At 44.0% G+C, this 13,914-nt stretch overlaps 1 protein-coding gene across 1 annotated transcript in view; it reads right to left on the bottom strand.

Annotated features, from left to right (window-relative positions):
* Window positions 1-8,630: 8,630 nt before the first annotated feature.
* FOXO3 (forkhead box O3) overlaps window positions 8,631-13,914 on the bottom strand; it is a 153,418-nt gene continuing 148,134 nt past the window's right edge. Inside the window, exon 3 of the mRNA XM_045009660.1 lies at window positions 8,631-13,673. The gene's annotated coding sequence lies outside the window, so the exon portion shown is untranslated. The remainder of the gene's footprint in view (window positions 13,674-13,914) is intronic.

The following is a 13,914-nucleotide window of genomic DNA, read 5'->3' as shown; positions in this document are numbered from 1 at the left end:
TCTTAATGAGGGCAGGAACCCCCATCACGGCAAAGCATGCTTGCCAATGCTTAATCACATCACGAGAGCTAGTAGAGGCCATAGCTGTCGCCCAAGTAAAGCCAGAAAAGGTATCAATGGTAACATGAATATTGCGCAAGGTGCCGAACTCAGCAAACGTGGTAACATCAGACTGCCAAACTTGAAGTGACAATAGGCCACGGGGATTAACACCAGATACAAGGGGCAATACATGCTGTTGACAATCAGGGCAGGAGGCCACGATAGCACGAGCGTCAGTAATAGAAATCGCAAACTGACGTGCTAAAGCACGGGCAGACTGATGAAAAAATTCATGGGAAATCCGTGCCTGGGCAAATGAATTCGGAACATGGGCAACGCCAACTAACTGATCAATCAGCGCATTGCCCTCGGCAAGACCATCTTGTAATCCAGAGTGGCTCCTAATATGCATAACAAAATAAGGGCACCGTCGAGCATTTAAGAGATGCCATAACTGAAGAAGAGCAGTCCATAAAACAGAATTCGTAACACGGCCCAACAGGGAGCGTTCTAAACGCTGAAGCACACCTACAGCATACAGAGAGTCACTGACAATATTCAAAGGGGTATCGGGCCATTTTTCAAAAGTGCGAACAATAGCACGAAGCTCTAGAACCTGCAGGGAGCCTTCAGCAAGAACAAACTCGTGATGCCAATGGCCGTCAATAAACCAAAGAAGTCCTGCACGCTGGGCACTGCCGCTGGCATCGGTGAAAACGGTGAGACCAGCAACTGGACTAGATCGCAACATTAGGGCTTTTTCCAGAGGAAGCGTGGTAGCAAAAATTCGGTGTGAGGGAAAATGGCTACTAAAGTAACCGGCGTAATCCATGGTGGCAAGTACAAAAGAAAGGTGAGTAGCAAGCAACTGAGTCACAGTAACATCATCAAAGGGCAAATAAATGGTATGAGGGTCAATACCTGCAATGGCCAGCAAACGGCATCGGGCCATAGAAATGAGGTGAGCAATCGCATCAAGCCGCGTAGTCACAGTTGTGGTATAGTGCGAAGGTGGAAAAAGCCATTCAATGCCCACCAGTGGATCGGAAAGGGCCTCATGCCATTGAAAAAGTAAAGCTTCCAAAGAGGCATCTTTGGAAAAAATTGCCAAAAAAATGGGCAAGTCCGGATAAATACGCCCCGAATAACGTGTTGCAAGTTTATCTGCAATATTTCGTAAGGCAACCTGGTGCTGATTCTGCAGAGAGCGAGGTTCATCCGGAGCACGTCCACCTTGAAGCAGTTGAACCAAGGGTGCAAGATCCTCATTAGTTATACCACAAAGACCGCGAACCCACTGCAAATCGCCCACCAAGCGCTGAACGTCATGTAAATTATGAATATCCATCCGAAAGGTCAAATTCTGCGGGCGTACAATTGAATCCGTAATTTCCATACCAAGATACCGATATGGGGCTTGCTGCTGAAGTTTTTCTGGAGCAATTACCAGCCCAGCCTTTCGCAAAACTGAGTCAATTTCAGCAATCGCCACATCCACAGCAAAATGGGCGCCAGTAAACAAAAGATCATCCATATAATGATAAATAATCCAATCAGGGTGCACCAATCGCAGGGGTGCTATAGCCCAAGCAACATAAGATTGACAAATGGTAGGAGAATTTTTCATACCTTGTGGTAGAACAGTCCATTGATACCGCCGGGCAGGTGCAGCCTTATTTATAGAAGGCACAGAAAAGGCAAATTTCTCGCGGTCCGCGGGATGCAAGGCAATGGTAAAAAAGCAGTCCTTTAAATCAACAACAAGCAGAGGCCATCCATGCGGAAGCATAGTAGGTGTGGGCAGCCCAGGCTGGAGGGCACCCATATCCTTCATAACAGCATTGACAGCGCGTAGATCTTGTAACAAACGCCAATGCCCAGACTTTTTGGGAATGGTAAAAATAGGGGTATTCCAAGGGCTAACAGAAGGTTCAAGGTGGCCCATAGCCAATTGTTCCTGCACAAGTTCATGCACCCGGGCGAGCTTATCTTTAGGCAGCGGCCACTGAGCGACCCAGACCGGCGTGGTGGTTGTCCATTCCAGTTGTAGGATCGGTCGCCCCTCAGTGGCCGCTAAGCAAAAGGTGAATTTTGCAACACAATGCCCCACTGACTTAAACAGTCCCGACCTAAAAGCCATATCGGAGCCGGCATTACATAGGGGCGAACTTTTGCGCTTGTGGCCGGATCTTCCACATCAGAAATTGTAATGAAATTTACACTAATGCGAGTCAATTGAGTCCCACCAATGCCGGTCACCGGTGTGGCGGCATCCCGCAAGGGCCAAGATTCCGGCCAAAACCGAGCGGGGACTATAGTCACATCGGCCCCTGTATCCAGCAAGGCGTCATGAATAATCTGCCGCCCATCGGACCCTTGAAGCCGAACAGTACGGGTGGGCTTGCGCGAAGTAATGTCCATAACAAAAGCAATTTGGGGAGGGCTAGTGGATCCAAATCCTCGGGACCCACGATCAATCGGGGTCGATCGGGGTACACATCCCTTGAAGGGTATTAGTTGAGCAATGCGCGTACCAGCAATTATAGTTACAGGGGGGCAGAGGGCACGTACCATTATCCCAATGTTCCCGGTATAATCAGCGTCAATAAGGCCAGGTAAAACAAAAATACCCTGTTTTGATGTAGACGAACGGCCAATCAAAAGAGCACTTAGTCCAAATCCTAATGGGCCATCAGTGTTAGAAGGAAGAATTTGAACTTTATCAGTCTCTAGAACTACATCTGATGCTGTGGCCAGATCCACTCCGGCACTGCCACGGGTTGCTCCGGTGAGGTGTTCCAGGCAGCCGGGTTGGTAGGTGGAGGTACTTGTATCGTCGCGCTCCTCCGAGGGGCGCTCCGTGATCCGTTTCCCGGCAGCGGTGTTCCATCTTTTTTGTAACGCGCCCAGCAATCATTGGCATGATGTCCGAACTTATTACATCGTGCACAAGCACCAGTTGCAGAGTTAGGAGACATATCAGAGGTTCGCTGCCCAAACCTATTACGTCGTGTACAAGCGCCTGTTGCAGCTCTAGATGACATATCAGAGGTTCGCTGCCCATTTTGCATTGGGCAATCCCGCCAGAGGTGCCCGGGTTTTCCACAACTAAAACAAGGGCCAGCCGGCCGGGTCGATCTTTTAGCCCCCCATCGTCGCCCGAGCAGAGGTCGTAACGTCACGGCTAGTGCAGAGGCCTGTGCCTCAGCATGAATTGCTGCCTTATCCGTCTCCTCAAACATAGTGGCCTTATTACATGCTTCAATCATTTCCATTAGGGACGCAGTTTTGGGCAAAGTAGCTAAGATACGGCGGCAAGTGGGATTCGCATTCTGGGTGGCGAGATCAAGGCCAACTGCAGTCCTGGCTTCTGGCGTCAGATTAGGGGATCTATCAATAGCTTCTCGGAGACGATCCAAAAAGGTGGAATATGGTTCTGATAGGCCTTGAGTAATTTTAGCGTAGGGCGGGTTCGGCTTCCCCATCTGGGGCACCGCCTTAAAGGCAGCCAAAGCTAGTTCCTGTGATTGCTGCAGTATTCGGGGGTCCAGACGGGCTTGCAGATGTGGGTCAGCAAAACGACCGGCTCCCAAAAGCATCTCAGTAGTGGCCACGTGCCGGGGATCACCGTCCGGTAGATCCAGATTGTGGACAAGGGCCAAGTCGATTCTCTTGGCCCAATCATCTTTCCACAACAGTTTTTGCGTGGGTGTAAGAAGTAGATCAGCTAGTTTAATTGCATCATATGGACACATCGCCTGGCCCGTAAATACCTGTTCAATAAGAGACTGTACATATAGATTATCTAGTCCATAAGCCATAATTGATTTCTGTGCCTCACGGATCAATTTCCAATCCAAAGGGGCCCATTGTCGGTGATTAGGATGTTGAGGGTCTGGCGTAATTACAGGAAAGGCCTCAGGTGTCAGTCCTTCAAGGATGGCTTCCTTTATGACCCCATGCCAACGCTGTACTGGGTCCGGAGGGTCCCCGGGGTCAGGTGGGGCAGAAGGGCAAGTCGGACGAAAACACTCGTGAAGACTTGACCGTGATGATCCAGCTGGAAAACCTTGTTTTTGATCCAATTTGTTAAAAATGGCCTGCAGTTGTCGACCCTGGCGCTGCAGTTCCTCATAAAGAGCATCAGACCGGGTAAACTGAGTGAAATCAGAACATGGCTGTGATGGCATATGTTTCACCCGAGCCTCCTCTGCTTCCCCGCATTCATGACACCCCCAAGTCCCGTGGATACGGCACGGCTTTGAAAGGGGTGCATATGGCAAAGTTGTCTCCATAGGCTCGGGTGTATCGGGCGGTAGCGGGACCGAAGCAGGATCAATTATATCAGGGCCAATAGCTACGTTGGAGGGTAATGGCATCGTAGCAGAGGCAACATCGTCCATAGGGAAGGGGTCGGAAGCCAAGGGTATTACTGTGTCCTCACCACCAAAAAAATCCCTGGCTCCAACCGGCAAAACGGAGGGTATTCCGGGCGTTGGGTGACAAAGGTCTGAGAGAGCCGCCTGTACTCCTGCCTCGGCTGCAAAGGCTTCCACTATCTCTGTTGTCTTCTTCCATATTGGACTCAGGGAGAAGGCTTCCTTGTCACCCTGAGCCACTGATTTCCAAAGTTCACAGCCCATCCGCTCCCACACAGTTTTATCAAATATGGTATTGGGTGAAACAGAAAGTCCCCTTGAACGTCCCCACTGTAGTAAGCGGGATAATGCATCAGAGGGGAACTTTTCTCCCCGTCGCTCCGTGATGCGTGTCAGAATTTCATGCACCATTTTCTCCTCTGCAGACGCAGCGGCTCCCATTTTTAGTGCTCACCTTTAGATTCAGGTGTGCCCCTTTTTTTTTTTTTTTTAAACGCCCTGCAGCTTACCGCTCGGCACTGGGCTTCAGGTGCTTCTCTCCGTTTGGACGCTTTATGGTTCCCAGCCGTACAACTCTGTTCAGATGCGTCCTTCTTCTTTGGACGCCCTGCAGCCGCCGCTTGACACTCAGGGGCGCTTTTCTTTTTCGGACGTCCTGCGGCTTTTTTTTTTTTTTCTCTCTCTCTTGAACGCCCGACGCTGAAACTTCAGGCGCGTCCCTCTTTTTCTTTTTATCAACTCAGGCCAACACTATCTTCAATCATCACATCGGGGTCACCATTTGTTGGACCACAGAACAGGAACGGAGTCTGACAGCCAAAATGCGATTGTAAGCAGAGCTCTCTTTATTCTATCCCAGCATGCTTTTATACATAGTTTCATTCAGCAATCAGGTAATGATCAATTGGTTAATTAAGGTAACAGGAACAACTGTAACTAGTTGGGATAATTAACATCCGACACACCTGTCTAGCTCCTTCTCCTAATTACAGTTAATTAACTAATGAAAACAAACCCAGAGCCAGGTCTTTACACGCAGATCCAGCATAATTAATTTATCTCAGAAGCAAAACAACCTCAGTGTTTCTCATTACTTATCCCACACTCTACTTAGTGGGGAAGGAGAGCTAATAAAAGATGACATCAAGAAGGCCGAGGTGTTTAAGGCATATTTTGTTTCAGTCTTCACTACAAAGGTAAATTGTAACACAATTAATGTTAACAACAAGGTGGAAGGAATACAAGTCAAAATAGGGAAAGAACAGGTTAAAGACTATTTAGGTAAGTTAGATGTATTCAAGTCTGCAGAGCCTGATGAAATTCATCCTAGGGTACTTAGAAGTTAGCTGAAGCAATTTCAGTACGGTTAGCAATTATCTTTGCGGACCCCTGGAGGACCGGAGAAGGGTAATCATAGTACATATTTTTAAAAAAGGGGAAAAGGAAGGCCCCAGGGAATTATAGATCAGTCAGCCTAACTTCGATACCTGGAAAGATACTGAAACAAATGATTAAACAATCAATTTGAAAGTACCTAGAGAATAATAGGGTTATAAGGAATACCCAGCATGGATTTGTCAAGAGCAAATCATGCCAAACCAACTTAATTTCCTTTGCTGACTGGGTTATTGGCCTACTGGATGGGGGGAAGCTGTAGACATGATATATCTTGAGTTTAGTAGGGCCTTTGACAAGTCCAGTATGACCTTCTTGTAAGCAAACTAGAGAAATGTTGTCTAGATGGAATTACTATAAGGTGGGTGTACAAGTGATGGAACAGTTCTCAAACAGTAGTTATCAGTGGCTCAAGGTCAAACTGGGAGGAAGTATCTAGCAGGGTCTCATAGGGGTCTGTCTTGGGTCTGGACCGGTACTATTCAATATTTTCATTAATGACTTGGATAATGGAGTGGAGAGTGTGCTTATAAAATTTGTGGATGACACCAAGCTGAGAGGGGTTGCAAGCACTTTGGAGGGCCAGATTAGAATTCAAAACAACTCTGACAAATTGAATAATTGGTCTAATTCATCAAACTGAAATTCACTAAAGAAAATAAAAGTACTTCACTTAGGAAGGAAAAATCAAACACAGTTACAAAATGAGGAATAACTGGCTATTATTAGTTATAATAATATATAATATATATAGTTATATAACTAGTTATATAATATATATAGTTATATAATATAACTAATATATTGCTGAACAGGATCGGGGGGGATGGGTTTATAGTGGATCACAAATTAAATCTGAGCCAACAATGTGATGAAGTTACAAAAAAAGCAAATATTCTGGGATGTAACAACATGAGTGTTGTATTTATAACACAGGAAGCAATTGTCCCTCTATTTGGCACTGGTGAGGCCTCAGCTGGAGTACTGCATCCAATTCTGGGCACCACACTTGGGAAAGATGTGGACAAACTGGAGAGAGTCCATAGGAGAAGAACAAAACTTAGGTCAGGTTTTCTAAACCTTTCATAACAGGAAAGGTTAAAAACAGTGCAGGTTTAGTCTTGAGAAAAGAAGCCAGCTGGGGGAAGCTGATAGTCTTCAAATATGTTAAGGGCTGTTATAAAGAGGACGGTGGTCAATTGTTCTCCATGTCCACTGAAGGTAGGACAAGAAGTAATGGACTTAATCTGCCTGAAGAGAGATTTAGTTTAGATATTAGGGAAAACTTTCTAACTATTAGGGTAATTAAGCACTGGAATAGGCTATCAAGGGAGGTTGTTAAATCCCCATCAGTGACAGTTTTTAAGAACAGGTTGGACAAACACCTGACAGGGATGGTCTACTTGGGCCTGTCTCACTGCAGGGGGCAGGACTTGATGACTTTTCAAAGTCTCTTCCAGCCCTACATTTCTATGATCCTATGATTTTATCAGCAGAGTTAGCACATTCACAACTGGGCTATACATATCCTCACAACTCCATAACTCTGCAACATATTTTATGAATACATGTCTAATTAGAGCCCTACCACCCAACCCAAAACGGACAGTAGCTGACTACCAGTGTCGATATTGGGTGGTAAAACAACTGGATCCGTTTGGGCTTGGGTTGGCTTTCCTCCTCCTGCCCATAGGGTTGGCATGATGGCAGCTGTGTGCTCTGCTCCTGCTGGCCGCTGCCACCTCACTGTGCTGTGTGCACTGTGGAGCAAGTGTGCTGAGGAGTCACAGTGTCTCTCATTCCACAACGCGCACACAGCACAGCAGGAGGTGGTGGCTGGCAGGAACAGGGCATGCAGCTGCTGCTGCACCGACTCCACAGGCAGGAGGGGCTGCACTGCCTCAGGGTTGGTGGTGGTGGGGGTCGTCAGGCTCAGGTTGGGTGGGCTTGGGTCCAGGTCAGGCCTAAAAATTAGGCCCAAGCAGATTTCTACACCCAATATTCACACCTTTTATTTATACCTGATATTTCTCACCATGGAGTATTTCTTAACCTTTCCTCCATGCCTACATGGGGATCAGGGCACAGTGGAACCAATATAATTTTGCTATGCAGATGATGAGGGAGATGTAGGCTTTGGGATATCTGTTTCTGAAAGGCAATCGGGAGGTGGGGGTTGGGAAGCAGGGCACGCCAGGGAGGAGAGGGGATAGGGTCAGTGGATTTGTTGTTGACCTGATACTGATCCTTGGGGGGGGGGGGGGCAGCATAAGAGCAGCATGATCTGCAGCCTCAGGACTGCAGTGGTGGCCACAGAATCTCTGTGCAATACTCCTACACCAAATTTGGCTACTTTTTTTGGTGCAGAAATCAGGATTTAGTTTTATATATATTAGAACCCAGGGACCCCAGAGCCTGCACTTAGTGGAAAAACCGGAATAAGAAACTTTATAAATGTGCCTGGGTTTGGGTTTAGCTGCTTTTTTGGTGGGAATGAATAGTCCTGAGTCGAGGGATTGCTACTGAGAATGCTATGCCCTATCCTTCTTAATGTCTCATCCCTGGGCTAAATAATTTCTTTAGTATAGGCTTGATCCAATGAAGCCTATGTAAATAAGCATTCTCATTGACTTCAATGGGCTTTGAAGCTGACTACCAGTGTCGATGTTGGGTGGTAAAACAACTGGACCCCCACCAAACAAACAAAACCCAACTGTATTTAGATAAATGTAGAAGTTATTTTTTCCCTCCAGATTTCTAGGTTTAAATGTCTGAAATGTAATAAAATAGAACAACAACAAAAAAAGCTGCATATTCAACATAGAGATCCATTATGCTTTATTTACATGCGGCACCATCTCTTTTACAAACTAGATTACAATTTAAAAAGGAATACACGAGGCAATATCTACTAACACCAAGTGGAGTAAGCACTGCATCTCTACTTCATTGGGAAAGGGGAAGATTTTAAAATCAAGCGTGTTTCCAATCTTTGTGTAGTAAGGTAGTATATTCATCCAGGGCAGAATCTAATTTACAAAATCCTCAGTAAGAATGCAACATGAAAGTGCAAGAAAGCCCACATTAAAAGTATATACTGTTCAATTCTTCAGTATGTAAAGACAGCCATGCATAAAGGCTGTGGATTTAATATTTTTCCAATGTATATGGCTTGGCATGGTGAAACAAAAACAGATAAAACAGTTTTACAGATACTGTATACATGTTATTTTCCAACATGCAACTTTTTTTAAAAAAAAAAAGTTTAACATGTGAAGCCAAAACGTACAATCGTTTCCCCCCTCATATTAACTAAATGCATCTGGTCCTCCTGCACATGTGCTGGCATTTCCAGTGTACATTATGTACTAAAACAATTACAGGAGACTGATTGCCAAGCAATGACATCATTTTAGAGCAATATATGTCCTAACATTTAGCTCTGTAAAGCAGTAGTACGGATATTCCTGGAGTTAGGTAGTGGCCTATTAACCAGCTATTCATATGAGAAGATATTTCACAAAGAAAATTAAATAAAAGCAGACTTGTCTAAACTGCATAAGCATTACTCTTTTTAGAATGTTTTAAAACACAAGATTTAAACAATAACCTGTGCATGTGTTCTGAGACTTTATCTGTTGGGCATGATTTTGTGTGTGTGTGTGTGGGAGGGGGTGGGGAGGTGCTAATACTCAAAAATATTCCTGGAACAAAGGCCAAAGTTTCAAAAATGGGGTTCCTGAATCCATACTTTGGTACCTAAATAAGTGATCTGATTTGCAAAGGTGCTCAGTCCCCGTGGCTGCCGCTGGATTCTCTAAGAGATGTGACTATTCTGCACTTCTGAAAATCAGGGCACTTTTTATGTGCCTAAATATACATTTAGGCCTGGGATTTTCCAAGGGGTCTCAATGAGTGAGGCACCCTACTCCCACTGAAAAGCAATGAAAGCAAAGCACCTAACTCCCTTATGCTCCTTGAAAATTCCAGCCTGAGGTGCTTAACTTCACATATTTAAGTTTGAAAATGTTGGCCACCAAAATTAGAGATAGAAAAAACCAAGACGTTTTTCTAGTCCATCCTTCCCCTGGTACTGCAGGTTTCCCCCCCAGCACTAAGGGCCCAAAACTGCACTGTGGAAGCCAATGAGAGTTTCGTCATTAACTTCAGTGGGAGCAGGATTAGGCCCCTTATTTGCTTGTGCTTTTATTTTAATTTGTTTGGAAGGTTCTATAACTTCTCTGCCATTGATTGGATGTCTCTGAACCTACTGGGTTTTCTTCATTTTCTAAAAAAAGTGAACCATATTTTGTAAATCTGACATAACTCCACTGATCTCATGGGCGTCACGCTGCATTAACACTGCAGTAACAAAGTGTGGCCCATTATGTTCAAACAAGCAGTCTTTCCCTTCCATCAGACATATTAGTTCCGTACCAAGAAAGAATAAAATTACTCATCTTTGTCGCCGTAGTATTAACGTCAAAATAGAACTTTGTTGGTATTAACAAAGGACTGTAACAACACGGTCCTGCAATCCTTATACAGGCAAGCCCATTTAATGGGATATTTCATCTGAGTAAAGACTGCAGCATTGGGCCTTATCTCCTTGTGTGCAACTGTGAACGATTGGGCAAATCCTGGTCACTGGCATAAATCCTGTCCTCCAAAATGGGTACAAGCAGGTTCTGCCTGCAGTGGAAGAAGAGGTGGAGTTCTGCTGCAGTGTGGGGTTGCAGGAGTTGAATATCTGAAGACGTGGAGCTCACCTCCAGTATGTACTGCCCAGAAGGGATTTGGGGATGGAACAGGGTCAGTGGATCTGCTGCTCTGTGGATCTGATGGCCATTCCCCGCTGCAGAGGGGACACACAGGCAAGGCAGTGCTAAGGCTATTCCTGCTCTGATGCTGGAGTACCAGCTATTGAGTGGCCTGGAGAGGAGGATTCCTTGTTTCTGTTCCCAAGAAGATCCCTAGAGCACAGCCCGGGCGCTTGGGTTGTGCATCAGGGAGAGACAGTGCTGTAAATCTGTAGTAACTCACTACCATCAGTTATTCTAGATTTACATCATCGTAATGTGAGAGCAGAATTTGGCCCAATATGTTTTGTTACTCTACTCTATAAAGTGGGCCAAATTTTCTGTTGGCACTATGCTATTTAAGTTACACCAGCAGACAGGTCAGTCCAATATTTCTCCAAGAAATCCAAATAAAAAAGGTGCAGTCAGTAGATATATATGGTAGGTAGATACGTTAACATAATTCTCTACTACCTATGTATTTGTAACCTGCCTTAAATTAGACCGTGTGAAGGGGAGAATCTGCTGCTTGCTCTATGACTGCGCCACAATGTACTCCATCCTCCAGTGGACAATAGATAGTTCAACAAAATGTCACACCAGAAATAACCACAAAGCCTGCTTTGTACCAGAGTACTCGTGCACAGCCCTCCTATTGATCAGAGAGTGAGACTTTAAGATTAAAAAGTGTCAATCAACAAGCACAATACCACAGAAGACAAAGAAAGAAAAACACCCTCAGTTTAATTCACATTTAATGATGTACCAAAAACCTGACAGATACTGTTATACACACCGAGTACAGTGAAGGCTTGCAATAAAGCTCTTTACTAACTTTGGTAAAAGGTGCCTGCATCTGGACTCCTGTAAGTGAACTGACCCCTAAAACAGATGACTGCTGTACACCATTGTCGTACTGGGTAGCTGGTTATCCGAAATATCACCTCAAATGGGGAGATCAGTAATGTGAATCATCAACTAATTCTGATGATAAAGAAAAAAACAAGAAACTAGTCCCTGCCATTGATAAATAGACCACCTTAATTTAAAAAAATGTTGTTTCATTTAATGAAAATGATAAACTCTTAGCTGCTTGATATGCTACGGGTCTACTATAATCACAACTGCACAGAGTTTACATATTCAGTAAAGGGCAGGATGAAATCAACAGGTTCATCTATAAAATAGAACAGCACAAGCATGAGGAGGTTACAATACAAAACAAAATTTCCATCACACTAGGAGCTGTTATTTCACCAATATTACTTCAGGGAACTGGAAAGTAAGGAGCAAGATGGGGCCCACAAATGTGTGTGTGTGAGTTTGTGTGTGTGTATGCATGCATGTGTGGTGGTGGCGAAAGGGAGTCACTCCACATTGCATGGTACATGTGTCAGTGGAAACTCATGCACTGAAACTTTGGGTTAAAATGCTAGTTTGTTTTCCTAACATCCATGCATAATGATCCATTTCTGTACATAATAAAATATATTTATATATTTATATGCATAATGCTTTTATGCAAAGAAAAAAGTCTTCATATATCACTTTGGAGAAGTATGTATACACTGTCCTATTCAGAGCGTCTTCATACCAAGTTCTTATGTACCATTGGTGTTTCCTCCTCTTTCTCCCCCCCCCAAACAAATAGTAATAAAAAGTAATCAAGCTTTCCAGATTATAGAGAGAATCTATACAGCAGCACCATACCTTTTATTCATTATTATTCATTCATTGTTATTCATTTTACAAAAGAAACCCATAGAAGCAAAACATAGAAAACTGCCTTGTCTTTCAGTGCAGTGTCATTTATCCAATTACAATCTAAGCTTATATGAAAAGCTGTTTGTATAGCATTACTTTCTTGCCTTTCCCTCTACAGCTTCTTCTTTCAGATTGGATTACGCATAGTGAGAAGGAAAAAATAATCAAGGATATGTATGTAAGAAAAATCACTGATGTAATAACTTACCCTGCAGTCATCTGCATTTGAACTTCGGATGACTCTACTCTAAGTCACAGCTGATGCATATACTGTAAGTTATCTTTTCTGCAACGTCATATATTTTACTTCCCTTTCCTTTTCAAACCATATCCTTACAAGTGGTTACATTCAACTTGTGTTGGGTGGACCGCTTATCTTATTACTTGTTTTAAGATCAACCAGTTTCCAAACTGCTGAGGCAGACTAATTCTATTCACTGCAACCATAAGGGCAGCTCTGCTAACAAAATGCAATAGGTGAGATCGATCAAATCAAATCAGGTGCTGAATCAGTAAACACTATGAAATGGCACCCTCACTCAATCCTTACAAACACTGGACAGGACTGGCAACTAGCAACCTTACTAGTTTCTCTTGTTATGTAATCAACTCTGGTTTGATGTGTATGAAAAACAAGGTATGTACCGTTAAATTGAAGAAAAGATTTGAAAAAAAAAAGTCAAAAAACAAACAAACAAAACCCACAAGCCACCTTTCTCTGGACTTCAGTCAGTTGCTTGGTGTAATGAATGCTACATACTCAGGTAGTGCTGATGTCTGAAGCTATGTTGGGTAATGGTAATTAGTATAGCCTTTCATTGTGCATACACTGTATTTCAGATGCACCAGGAGAGAAAGAGAAAATGGTTAAAACATCTTTAAAAAAACAAACAAACTGAAGGTTAGAGGGGTGAGATGGGGAAACCCCTCAAAATAGAAGCCAAATTAAAATAACCCATAAACCATTAATATATTGAAACACCACATACTCATTGACAAATAACTACGGTAAAGGCTACACAGTGTGTTCTCAACAGGATGGTGCTGAACACTGTCTCCACATTAGGTGCTTGACCATCCCATAAAAGGAAGATTTTGCATACTTTAGAACGAGTTCAATTCCGAAAAAGGAGGCTCTTCGCTTGGGTAAGGGGCCCATTAACAGTCTCTGCTTCATTAGGAAAATAATGCAGGGTTCACAAAGATCATAAGCTGTAAACGGTATCACTGTCCACTTGCTGACAGCAGATTTGGCAAAGGGTTCTCTCTTTAGGTCTCGTGTCAGTTTAAGGGCCTGGAGAGGAAGAAGGAACAAAAGAAAAGAAAACGAGATTATTAGGTGTAAAAAATAACCCACCTGAAATCAACAGACAACACTAACCCTTTGGAACCAGCAAGATTAGCACTCTCCTGCTGGAAACATGGTGCACTGTATAACAACCCTGAGCATCAAGCTAGTGCTGGCTTCTGGCATGGAAAGATTAATGTGCAATTGTTTACAGGTTTAGCGGCTCCCCAAAACTAAACAACCTCCC

This window comes from Mauremys mutica, chromosome 3, assembly GCF_020497125.1.
Source record: "Mauremys mutica isolate MM-2020 ecotype Southern chromosome 3, ASM2049712v1, whole genome shotgun sequence".
NCBI classification, from domain to species: domain Eukaryota; kingdom Metazoa; phylum Chordata; order Testudines; family Geoemydidae; genus Mauremys; species Mauremys mutica.
The sequence above is the reverse complement of the archived record's forward strand: the minus strand, read 5'-3'. Positions and strand labels throughout refer to the sequence as shown.